This window comes from Bombyx mandarina, chromosome 16 (assembly GCF_030267445.1).
Source record: "Bombyx mandarina strain Sakado chromosome 16, ASM3026744v2".
Lineage (NCBI taxonomy): Eukaryota > Metazoa > Arthropoda > Insecta > Lepidoptera > Bombycidae > Bombyx > Bombyx mandarina.
Genome location: NC_143222.1, coordinates 3117063 through 3130327, shown reverse-complemented (window position 1 = coordinate 3130327; position 13265 = coordinate 3117063). Strand labels below are relative to the sequence as shown.

General features: G+C 38.3%; 1 protein-coding gene across 1 annotated transcript in view; it reads left to right on the top strand.

Annotated features, from left to right (window-relative positions):
* Window positions 1–7524: 7524 nt before the first annotated feature.
* LOC114252896 (somatomedin-B and thrombospondin type-1 domain-containing protein) overlaps window positions 7525–13265 on the top strand; it is a 63144-nt gene continuing 57403 nt past the window's right edge. Inside the window, exon 1 of the mRNA XM_089733876.1 lies at window positions 7525–7666. The gene's annotated coding sequence lies outside the window, so the exon portion shown is untranslated. The remainder of the gene's footprint in view (window positions 7667–13265) is intronic.

The following is a 13265-nucleotide window of genomic DNA, read 5'->3' as shown; positions in this document are numbered from 1 at the left end:
TTTAATCGAAAAAAGAATTACAGTTTTTGTTACTACCCACCAATTGTAATGAATTAGTAACGATCACCATAGATAATATTAAATGTCAATTAGCAAAGGCTTAAATTTACGATTGTAAAATATTCTAGGACGTATAATTTTATATGTAGATCCAATAATGTTAGATCACGAGTTTTAATCGAAAAAAGAAATACAGTTTTTGTTACTACCCACCAATTGTTATGAATTAGGAACGATCACCATAGATAATATTAAATGTCAATTAGCAAAGGCTTAAATTTACGACTGTAAAATATTCTAGGACGTATAATTTTATATGTAGATCCAAGAATGTTAGATCACGAGTTTTAATCGAAAAAATAAATACAGTTTTTGTTACTACCCCCCGATTGTTATGAATTAGTAATGATGACCATAGATAATATTAAATGTCAATTAGCAAAAGCTTAAATTTACGATTGTAAAACATTCTAGGACGTGTAATTTTATATGTACGTCCAATAATGTTAGATAACGAGTTTTAATCGAAAAAAATACAGTTTTTGTTACTACCCACCAATTGCTATGAATTAGTAACGTTCACCATAGATAATATTAAAGGTCAATTGGCAAAGGCTTACAGAGTATATAGAGATGTTTTCTTTCTTTATAATTAGCATGTATGGGATGGTGGTTAGGTGTGTCTTGAGCTTGTACATATAGTTATATTATTCTCTGTTTATTTTTGCCGCAAAACGACTGTTATGAAGTTTCTATCTTATATACCGTTTATCTCATCCTTCCGTCCGTTACTGTTTTAAGCCTCAAAACAGTCGTTTTGCGGCAAAAATTCTTCCTATTCGTACACTCTTGACAGAGTGGTCGTGGTCATGCATCAGTCGGATCCTGCGATACCGATGCTCTCGCGATGCGACGCCATGTGGCACGATGTTTCGCAGAGTGAGAGCAAACATTTATGTTGGAGTGAGTAACAGATTTTATGAGGTCGGTCCATCGTGTTGGAGATCGTCCGCGAGATCTTTTGCCCTCGACTTTCCCTTGCACCACCAACCGCTCAATGGAGTCCTCATTACGATTGATGTGCCCGAAGAACTTGAGGATTCGTAATTGGACTGTTGACGATAGTCTCTCCTTGATGTTGAGCTCTTTCAGGATCGAAATGTTGGTACGGTGCGCGGTCCACGGAATTCTGAGGAGACGTCTCCAACGTGGTGTTGCGTTTCTAGTGCGTCGATCTTACGACGGTCTTGCATCCTCAGCGTCCACGTCTCAGCCCCATACAGAAAGATTGGAAAGACCAGGCATCTCATTAACCGAACTTTTGTATTTTTGGTTATTCTGCGGTCTCTCCAAATCTTTGTTAGCCTCTCAACTGAGGATCTTGTCACGGCGCAACGTCTTCGGATCTCATCTTCGCAGCCTCCAGCGTTGGTGATAGTGGAGCCTAGGTATACATAGCTATTAACTACCTCGCATCCCGCTATATGTTGGACTTCCGGTTGGTTGATGTTAGCACGATCTACGATCATCATTTTGGTCTTATCACGATTGATCGCAAGTCCAAAATCCAACGCTGTAGTCTCCAGCCGGCGAAGAAGCACCTCGATTTCGTCTCTGGTTGACGCCAAGAGGGTAGTATCATCGGCGTATCTCAAGTTTGATATTTTCCGACCACCAACGGATATTCCTTTATCCCAATCTTCAAGAACTATCCGCATTATATACTCTGTGTATATATTAAATAAAAGAGGAGATAGTATGCAGCCCTGCCTAACGCCTGCCTGTGTGCTGAAGCGTTCGGAGTCAATACTGTCAACACGAACAGCGGCCGTGCCATCTTCGTACAGACGTCTGATGGTGTGTACAAGATGTTGCGGTACACCCATTTCCGTCAGTACCAACCACAGCTTCCACCACTTGACGGTATCAAAAGCCTTTCGGAAATCCACGAAGCACACATATAGGCTAATATTAAATTCTCTGGCCTTTTCTACAATTTGCCGCATTACGAGTAGTTGCTCTCTTGTGCCTCGACCTTTTACAAAACCTGCTTGCTCGGGGCAAAAATAGACAGAGCATATAACTATATGTACTAGCTTAAGATGGATTAGGAAGCTTAAGGATGGGACAAACGATAGAAATCTTCGATCTCATGTCTCAAGGTGGGTAGCGACTTTCGCGTTATAATGTTTTTGGGCTTCATTAATCACTTAAAACCACGTAGGCCGAAAGGTCGATCACCGGTCGACACAATTATAAAAAAAAAACAATTTTATTTTGTCTTTCTAATTTGATAGTAAAAAAAAAGTAGCACAAGCCGACAGTACATGCCTATTTTAAATTAAGAATAATCTGTCAATGTGTGCGTATATGTACCTATAAGATAAAAAAACTGTGCGAGTAAATCATATTATTATCTTTTGTCGTTAGTGTTAAGAATTTAAATTCAAATACAGAATTATACTAGGCAGATTTTTAAGGGATTTTATGACCTGGCAACTGAGACCTTTAAGTCACGTCTTACTTTAATGTATATTCATATTTTTATGAAAAATGATATTATGGAGTGAAATGAAATGAAGATGATTAATTTGAGACATTAATCAACTGGGATGAAATTAAATGAGATGATATGAGATGAAATATAATCTAAGTGAAATGGTGGTCATTTACTAAGATTTTTTCAGTGGACTTTTTGGAGGATCCCGAGAAGTTACGTCCAGCGGCTTTGTTTCATTTTCCCACATTTGTGCACTTTCACAGATATTAAACAGTTAATAAACCACCATTATTACACATTTAAACCCGAAGAAACACTAAATAGACAAAATAAAACAAATCACACAACTTCACTCCTCGCGTTCCCGCCAAAAGTCTTCGACACTCGCTAACTCTTATTATTGCCATAGATAATACACATAAATTCGTTAAATGCATCTACTAAACATTTTCCATGCTACGCCTCGGTATGGTTTCAGAAAAGTCAAAAATACAAATTCAATCTAAACTATCACAAAGTTAATACAATGCGAGATTGAAAGTTAGAAATTAGGTTTTCATCGAAGTTTCTTATTTTGTCTTTTTTTAAATATTATTTTCGTTTCGAAAACAGTTTTACATCGTCACAGACGACTAAGGTGTTATATTATATGGTCATATACGTCGAGGTTTGAATATATTATGTCAAATAAGTATTTTTTATATAAAATATATAAACTACTAATTGTACTTATTGATATAATTTTAAATAAGCCTTTAAAGCCTTTCATACTTTGCTCTGTAAAAACTAAGTTTGTTATTTTATATATTTCAGAATACATATAAAAACTGAATATCTAGTGCTGTTACTATAATAACCTTTGTAAGAACAAAGAAACGACATTTAAATTCTATTTCCATAGTAAATTCATTCACGATTTTATATGTATAGAAATTTATTTTATAACTTAACTAGCTGTACCCGTCCGCTTCGCTGAGCATTTAAAGTTAACATTATTATTTCTCACCCCCACAAAGATTCTCATCATTAACGCCCCCGAAACTGGTGTAGGGAGTCCAATACTCATATAAATATTAGCCTATCCATTAAGTACATGTCTTTTCTACACGGATACCAAGTTTCAAGTCAATCGGATGCATGGTTCAGTAGTTATAACGGAACATCCGTAAAAACCACTGTAGATATATATATAACTTAACACTTCTTCATGTCTGTCACTGCTGTTTTATTGACTTTCCACATTAATTCAAACTGCTCTTCAAACAGCGCAAGCGCGGAAATAGATGACGTTAAAGGAAGAGAGGAAGTTTTTACTAGTGGTAGGACCTCTTGTGAATCCGCACGGGTAGGCACCACCACCCCGCCTATTTCTGCCGTGAAGCAGTATTGCGTTTCGGTTTGAAGAGCGGGGCAGCCGTTGTAACTATACTGAGACCTTAGGACTTACATCTCAAGGTCGATGGTGCATTTACGTTGTTGATGTCTATGGACACCAGTAACCACTTAACACCAGGTGGGCTGTGAGCTCGTCCACCCATCTAAACTATAAAAAAAAGTTCACGTTCTTTACAAATATTATAGACTAGCTTTTTCCCGAGACTTCGTCCGTGTGGAATAGTTACTTTGGCATAACATAAATTTTACCCCCGACAAACAAATCGGACCAGTAGTTCCTGAGATTAGCGCGTTCAACCAAACAAACAAACTCTTCAGCTTTACAATATTAGTATAGACTAGCGACCCGCTCTCGCTTCGCTTCGGAAACATAAAATTTTATTATTAATAGCTGAGTCTCGCGATATTACCCGCGGTTATTGTCGTACCACAAGTGACGCCGCGGGGCGAAGCTAGTTTAAAAAAAAGTAGCATAAGTTACTCCTTATATCATCAGCAACCTATCAGTGAAATTCTCGTCAAAATCGGTCGAGCCGTTCTAGAGATTAGCCGGAACAAACAGACAGACAGACAAAAATTGCAAAAAAGTAATTTTGGTGTATGTACCGTATATATATTGATAGGCATGTAGTAAAAAGCGATTATTTCAATACTACAAACAGCACTCTAATTTTATTTATATGTATAGATAAAATTATTTATATGTATAGATAATAAATTGAAACTACCGTCTATCTTCTATATAAGTATATATTAAAATGAATTGCTGTTCGTTAGTCTCGCTTAAACTCGAGAACGGCTGGATCGATTTGGCTAAATTTGATCTTGAATTATTTGTCGTAGTCCAGAGAAGGTTTAAAAGGTAGATAAATATGAAAATTCTCTGAATTAACTATAGTTTAGGTCTTTTATTTATCGATTGAGGCACTACGAAGTCTGCCGGGTCAGCTAGTTTTTATTATTATTATTTATTCTTTATTTGTACACACAGTTAATATAATACAGTAATTGCGATAAGATATAAAAAATGGCGAGCTTAACTCAACAATTGAGTTATCTACCAGCTAACCGTTCTTAAGGAAGGAAAGCTTTACATGAGTGGGTAGATGAGTACAATCTAATCAATTTACTTATTGATACAATACACAATAACAATAATAAAAATAAACACTAATACATAAAATTTTATATAAAAATGTTTTTCTATAAAAATGATTTGTAGATTTTCAAGTTTCATAATATTGTGTAGAGTTATCATGTTTTGTTCTGGATCATTATGTTTATAAGTATAAATCGTGCGCGAAAGGAAGTTCAGTGGGGGTCGGCACATGGCCTAACGGAGTTTAGTTCAGAAATAACCAGTGTAAGCATAACGCATCCTGTGTTGCGTTATTTTACAGTATGCGTTTTGTAAACAACAGTTGTTTTATTTTAAAAGACAGCCAATTTATTTTATTGCTTTACCCCTAGAATACTTTTTCGGGGACTTGATGGAGCATCAAGCGTAATCTTGTCTCTGTCGGCGCAGACAACTAGAGGAGCAAGTCACCGTCGTCGCCCTAGACACGTCCTTACGGATCCATCAGATCCAATAACTCTTGCATTCAGCTCTAACACTAGGAGCAGGCTGAGGAACCCCGGTACTCGTCGAACTCGACAAAGAGGTCGACGTGCAACCTAACCCATGCATCAGCCCGCTGAGTTTTTCGCCGGATTTTCTCAGTGGGTCGCGATTCCGATCCGGTAGTAGATTCATTCGCGAAGCAATTGCTCTTGAGTTGTTAGGTCTCCTTCGGAGGCGCTCGGGCAGTTGTTAGCAAATCCCACCCCTCCTTTGCTCGCCCACCTGTCCTGGTGAAGCTGGAAAGGCCTCCGGGCCACCAGTGATCTTTCAATCATAAAAAAAAACTGCTAGAGACCTCAACGGGATTGGTAACGGTACGAAACATGTGCGGCAGATTTCACCGCTACATCGCTGTTAATATGGAAATACAATAATATGGGAATACTACATAGGATTGATATGGAAATTTATTCCAACCTAGAAACTTGGTAGGGACGCACATGCATAGGCCCACGAGCGTGTTTGTTTATAGTATTATGACGTCATTGTGCTAATTTCAAACACAATTCTTATTTCAAATCAGTTATCTGAAGCGGAAATACCATTCAATCCAATTAACTATTTAATATTCATTTAGTTTAGGAATCTATTGTGTTTCAGCTGGCTTTGTGTTGTTCAGGTCTGCTCTGATTACATTATAATTTGTCTTGTTGTTTGTTTATGTTTGTAATATTATTATTCGATAATATTGTGACCCAGATCTTACCTGGCCAGAATTTGCGGGTTCAACTCAAAGGGTGTATACATTTCATTTGATAGTAATGCACATAAAGACACGTCACGCATGCTCACGAAGGGTTTTTAGTTGTCGTAGCGATCTTGATTGAGCTATGATGTCAGTCAGTGGGTAAATTTCTGTTTAACTTGATCGGTCTATAATTTATGAGTCGGACAAAACGGGCGAGCTTTGTAATTTTTAGGTTACAATTTTGTAAGAATAATTTATGAAAAAAAAGAAATATAATTTTGACACATGTCAGAAGTGGAAACGGATCATATAAAAACATTTAGCCGTCGAATACTTTTGTATTGTTTTGGTAGCCCACTGAGTGAGGATCTTCTCAGTGAGTCGCGATTCCGATCCGGTGGTGGACTCTGCGAAGCACTGCTCTTGCTAGGGCTAGTGTTAGCAATTTTTCTCAGGTTGAGCCCGTGAGCGGGCGTAGCTGGAATAGCAACTTAGGTTATCAGTAGATAGGTAGGGAAAAAAAAATTGTTTTGAACCTTTCCTTTTCCCGCTTACGATTCTGTTTATGTTCTGAGTATGAGCATTTTAATTCTCGTTACATGTGTGCGACGATTGAAACCAGTACGAAGCTGTGGATGGGACACGTTATCACGTTACAGGAGTCATTCACCTTCGAGTTCCGACCACTTTTGAACATGGGGGTCGAGGTGTGTGCATAGCAGCGAAACAAAAGTCAACGACTTTGAATATCGCCGTTCTTTGTATACATTTGAGATTCTTGTTTTTTAGTGGGTACAGAATATTTAAAAAAATATAGACGCTTGAAAGGCAAACGTGACTAAGCGACAATAACTGCTTTGTACATAAATGATAGGCAATAACCATATTCGATGCGCAAAAAAATATATTTCTAGGTCTATTAAAATCATTTCAATTCTACAGCTACTAGCTAGATTCTACTACAGCTAGATTCGTTAAAATAAATTTTGTTTTCAGGAATTTCAACTTTAAATTAGTCTACTGTAAAGTTCACGCATTGTCGCTTAGTCACGTTTGCCTTTCAAGCGTCGAATTATATTATATTCTGACTGCTCCAGGATATCCGCTAGCGAACGCTGTTTTATTTATAGATCTGTCAAGATATTCAACCTCCTTGTTGGTATTCCAAACCTTTCTCAAAAAGGTTGTCAAGTTAAATATTTTCAATCGTCGACACATTAACTTCAAATTTAATAGAGTTTCGGAGTATTTATTCAGTTTTCTGTCGTGTGGACTGACCTTTATAGGGAACAGAAAAGTTTTACCATGCTGTGGCGGCGGTGGTAGAAGCGTCATACCTCCCCGGTGCGCCGTGGCGGGTGGTCGTGTCCCGGATTGTACTGTTCCATTCCCGGTTTTGAAATTACGTGTCAGACGAGTTCGCGGATATATTGTGTTAGTGATATTTCTCGTAATTAATGTAAGTGAATTTTTTCATTGTTTATGTTTTTTTTATGTAATAGAGTGATGATGGTTTATTTCTGATAGTATTAGTAGTATTAAAGGTTATGCTTTTTTCCGAAATTATTTTAAATTAAAAATTTCCTTTGGTGCCTTGAGTCGAATAATTTTCAAGATTATTTATTATATGAATAAAATTCAGCTTATCTGAGATACATAATATGAGGTTGTTAAGCCAAAACGTTTTACAGCTATTTTTATTTATTTCAAACAAAAAAAAACAATGAGACACTTCGACATCGATCATCGACATCAATTAAGTTTTCATTTGTTAAGGGTTAAATAGAAATGCTGTATTTAATTAAACACTGCCTGAGTGGTAGCATGATGGTAGTAAATCTAACAATACACATACTCGCCCGACGTTTAAGTTTCTTTTCTTTCTTTCTTTTGAAGATATTTTTCTGAAATTGAGGATCTTTGTTAATCATATTAATAATATAAGCTAACTGTCGATTTATAATATAATTTAGTTATAATGGAGTTCTAGTTTTTTTTTCGAAGCGTTGCTTTCTAGTTTTTCGAAAAAATACAGTTGTTTTTATGTTACTGGCGATTCAAAGTGAACCGTGTATTATATATTAAAATATAGTCACAATAGTTTAGGTATCATCGAAGTTCGTAAGTTGACTTTTATCCACGTATCATGACACTTCTTCTTTGACCATCGTAATAATTACATTTATGGAGTCATAAATATAGCTCCTTAGTAAATTTTTTCCCCTACCCATTTGCTAGTAGCGTAAGGGGCTGTTTCAGTTTCTCGCGGACTGGTAGGTGAGCTTACGGACTCGACCTGAGAAAATTTGCTAACACTAGCCCACGTCCGGTGCTTTTAGGTATCTCAAGCACCGGTCACCGTTGTCGTCGAACGTCGCTTGCGACGAAGGGCTCGACGAGTAAATTAACCCTCAGACACAGTCCACTGAGTTTCTCACCGGATCTTCTGTGGGTCGCGTTTCTGATCCGGTGGTAGATTCTGCGAAGCACGGCTCTTGCTAGGGTTCGTGTTAGCAACGTTCTTAGGTTTGAGCCCCGTGAGCTCACCTACTAGTTAAGGTTCCGCTGATATCCGCTGAAGCCTCTCAAGGCTATCAGCATAGGTAGGAAAAAAAAACCCGCCACGTCCTTACGGATCCATCAGATCCAATAACTATTGCATTATACGTCTTCAGCTCTAACACTAGGAGCAGGCTTAGGGACCCCGGTAACCGTACTCGTCGAACTCGACAGAGGTCGACGTGCAACCTAACCCATGCATCAGCTCGCTGATTTTCTCACCGGATCTTCTCAGCGGGTCGCGATTCCGATCCGGTAGTAGATTCATTCGCGAACCAATTGCTCTTGAGTTGTTATGTCTCGTTCGGAGGCGCTCGGGCAGTTATTAACAAATCCCACCCCTCCTGGCTGAGCCTTTGCTCGCCCACCTGTCCTGGTGAAACTGGAAAGGCCTCCAGGCCACCCATAATCTTTCAATCACAAAAAAAAACTACCACCGGATCGGTATCGCGACACACTGAGAAGATCTAGTGTGAAACTCAGCAGGTAATAGTCGTAGTAAACCGTAATAGCTTATTACCTATTTTTCAGGCGCAATTAAAGCCACTATTGCTTTATTGTAACCACGGAGGAAATTCCGTCCTGTAACCTAAGTTAATCGAAGCGACAGCAATAAATAAAATAAAAAAGACTAGCCGACTTAGCCTAATAGGTGTATGGCTCTAATCTTATTTATCTATTCCGTGGCTCTAATAAAGAACGAAAAAAAAAGACTACGTGAGATTAAATCGTAAAAGTATTTTTAATTCAATGTTAATTAATAGAATGGCGTCTTTAATGTTTTTAATATGAACAAATAATGTTATGTCATCGTGAGAGATATTTCAAAAGGGAATGTGATTTCTTTTTGTTTTTCGGTCGCGTGTCATTTATACGTTCGTCAGTTGTTGGCACTTCAGGGGTGTCATGTTTAGTTTGGTAAACAAAACATATAAAGATATTGCCACTTCACACGGATGTCAAAGATAGGGCTGCCGAACGTACATTTTTTTAATATTTAAACAAATACACGACGTTAATACGGAATTTCATAGAGCTGCAATACCAAAAATATTATTAGAGGCATTTTAAATAAGTGTAGATTCGATAATTAAAAATATCATATTTTATTTATTTATTGCTTAGATGGATGGATGAGCTCACAGCCCACCTGGTGTTAAGTGGGTACTGGAGCCCAAAGACAACGTAAATGTGCCACCCACCTTGAGATATAAGTGTTAAGGTCTCAAGTATAGTTACAACGGCTGCCCCACCCTTCAAACCGAAACGCATTAATGCTTCATGGCAGAAATAGGCAGGGTGGTGGTACCTACCCGTGCGGACTCACAAGAGGTCTTAAGGTCCTATACCACCAGTATATTTATATTTAGCAGATTGAATATGGCCAAAGTGCAAAACCCTATTTATGTTGTAAAGTATTTGTTATCCCCAATGAAAATCATGTTGCAAAATTTTGTATGATCCTCGTATGCCGTGAAGCAAAAACCCATATTTCAACGAGGAACCTTGTAAGTTAATCAATTCTGGTATATATAGAACGATAGAGGAAAAATCTTTCAATGGAGTCGGTCATTTTACTCGATATACCAATTACCGAATGTTGTAGTTCGGACTTGTGTATGACGGCGCTGGCATTTTCGCGTTTGCATATTTATATTTTTCATTGCATAGACGGGTGGACGAGCTCATAGCCCACCTGATGTTAAGTAGTTACCGGAGCCCATAGACGTCAACAAACGTAACCACCACCCACTTCAAGACACGAGCTATAAGTATTAACTGAATAGTACAACGGCTGTCCCACCCTTTAAGCCGGAATGTATTTCTGCTTCGCGGCAGAATTGACGGTTGTGATGCCTCCTCTTGTGGGCCACCAATAAAACGACACTTGTACGAAAGAAATGTTATTCGGATCCCAGTTTAGGACTGCTAGTACCATATTCTGATGAGACTTCGAACTTTCATTTGACGGATTCATGTGTACTTATATGATACCGGAAAATAAGTCGTCGTGGCCTAAAGGATAAGACGTCCGGTGCATTCGTGTTGAGCGATGCACCGGTGTTCGAATCTCAGACAATTGGTACCCCAATTTTTCTAATGAAATACGTATTCAACAAATGTTCACGATTTACTTCCACGGTGAAGGAATAACATCGTGTAATAAAAATCAAACCCGCAAAATTATAATTTGCGTGATTACTGGTGTTAGGACCTCTTGTGAGTCCGCGCGGGTTGGTACCACCACCTTGCCTATTTCTGCCGTGAAGCAATAATGCGTTTCGGTTTGAAGGGCGGGGCAGCCGTTGTAACTCTACTGAGACCTTAGAACTTATATCACAATGTGGGTGGCGTATTTACGTTGTAGATGTCTATGGGCTCCAGTAACCACTTAACACCAGGTGGGCTGTGAACTCGTCCACCCATCTAAGCAATAAAAAAAAAAAAAATGGATAACCGACTTCATGTCTCATGCATCTTGAGAGCTATTTTTACGCGCAGATAAATGTCATTACCCTTCAGTTGCTCACACCGTTATCAGTTTTACATTTAAATAATTGTTATGTATACGTAATAAGATCCATGATTAAACATATTATTAGTTAGTGCATTCGATATGTTTTTTTAAGCTGTACTGAGGTCAACAGACCCGTATAGATAATAATAAAATTAATGATGGAATTTGCAAAAAATCTAATCTGTCGTCATCATCGTTGTCATGTTCAGTAATTTGTTGTCTTACCCCTTTTCTATGCCATAATCTTCTATCGCCCGCCATTTTCCTCGACGTCTGATTTGCTATTTCGACTATGTCATCGGTCCAGCGTGCCATAAGTCTTCCGTGACCTCCACGATTTTATCTCTGCCACCATTCCGTCACCGGAATCTGGATAATTGATTATATCATAGCGGTTTCCGCGAATCGTTTGATGTAAATTTTCATAATTAAAATAATTTTTACGTTGCCTGTACCTGCGTTCAACGCCTTAGTCATCCGTGACCCCGAAAACGGTCAAGTATTAAAAATGTCTGTAATAAAATAATGACAGTGTAAAAACCTTCGATCAACAATACAACGTAAAAACTCAAGATTAAATCGTAAGAGTGTTTTTAATATCACTACTACATTGTACATGGACTACATGGGCGAGGGTGCTCATTCGAAATGCCAATCACAACTGCTTCAAGATTTAAGTGATTACGAAAAAAATATTAACCATTAACCTTTTAATTTTATAATCTTAGTTCCGTTAATTCAGTATATCTGATTCTCTTTTTGTCCGGTATCACTTAACCGTCAAACTGTATAGTGGCAACCATAATTTTATCACGAAGTTCTTTATGATAAAAAAGAAAATAATGAAAGCTCACCTTACAGCTGTTACTTAAAGAAGCTCGTGGACGAGTGCTTTAGGTGTTGAATCGTTATCGGGGCTCACAGAAATCATAACGTCAATGATAATCAATAATCCCAATAACTCAATTGAGATTGCGTCTCAATTCACTTATGTTGTGTTGCTGTCCTCTGAATATTCAAAGTGGAACGCTTCGTGATAGCGATGATGGTAGTAGATCTATTTGAATATGCCCGAGCGCCTCCAAAGGAGACCTAACAACTCAAGAGCAGCTGCTTCGCGAATGAACCTAATACCTGATCGGAATTGCGACCCGCTGAGAAGATCCGGCGAGAAACTCAGCGGGCTGATGTTTGGGTTAGGTTCCACGTCGAGCTCTTTGCCGAGTTCGACGAGTACGGTTACCGGGGTCCCTAAGTCTCTTCCTAGTGTTAGAGCTGAAGGCCTCTAGTGCAGAAGATAATGGATCTGATGGATCTGTAAGGACGTTTATATCATAGTATTAAGTATAATACTCTAAGAAAGTTACTGATCATTCATCGGTTAAGCCTCTTTCGCGTGAGCCATGGAATGAGATATGACACAACATTTTTTTTACAATTTATTACTGTATAGATAACGCTTTAACTTAAGAACTTGACTACATCTGAAGCCACAGCACGATTCAAAATAACCATTGTTACGTTTAGGCGTCTTAAATTGTTAACAATGGGGAGCCGGTAACAATGGTAAACAAACAAAAGGTATCGTGAGTTCTTTCCGAAGCTTTTTGCCGATGACAAGATGCTTCTACGGTATTGTGAAGCCTCCTTTTGAATTATACGATTGTCTAGTCGTTAATATTCATAGTAAGAGCACTATTTTTAAATGTTTTGTTCGAAATATCTGGAAAGTTGTGTGTGGGGAGTTTAAATTGCTTCTTTCGTGGCACTAGGTTCTTGAATTACTTGGATGTCCAACTGGTGCTAAGTGGTTACTGCAGCACATAAATATCATAACGAAAGCATGCCCAAGTATGACATGAGGTCGGAGCCTCAATTGAGTTGTATCACGGCTGTCTCAGTCGACTTGATAACTGCTTGACGGTAGAAATAGACAGTCGCGTGGGGCCTCTTCCAGTGGGCTTACAATTTACCCTATTTT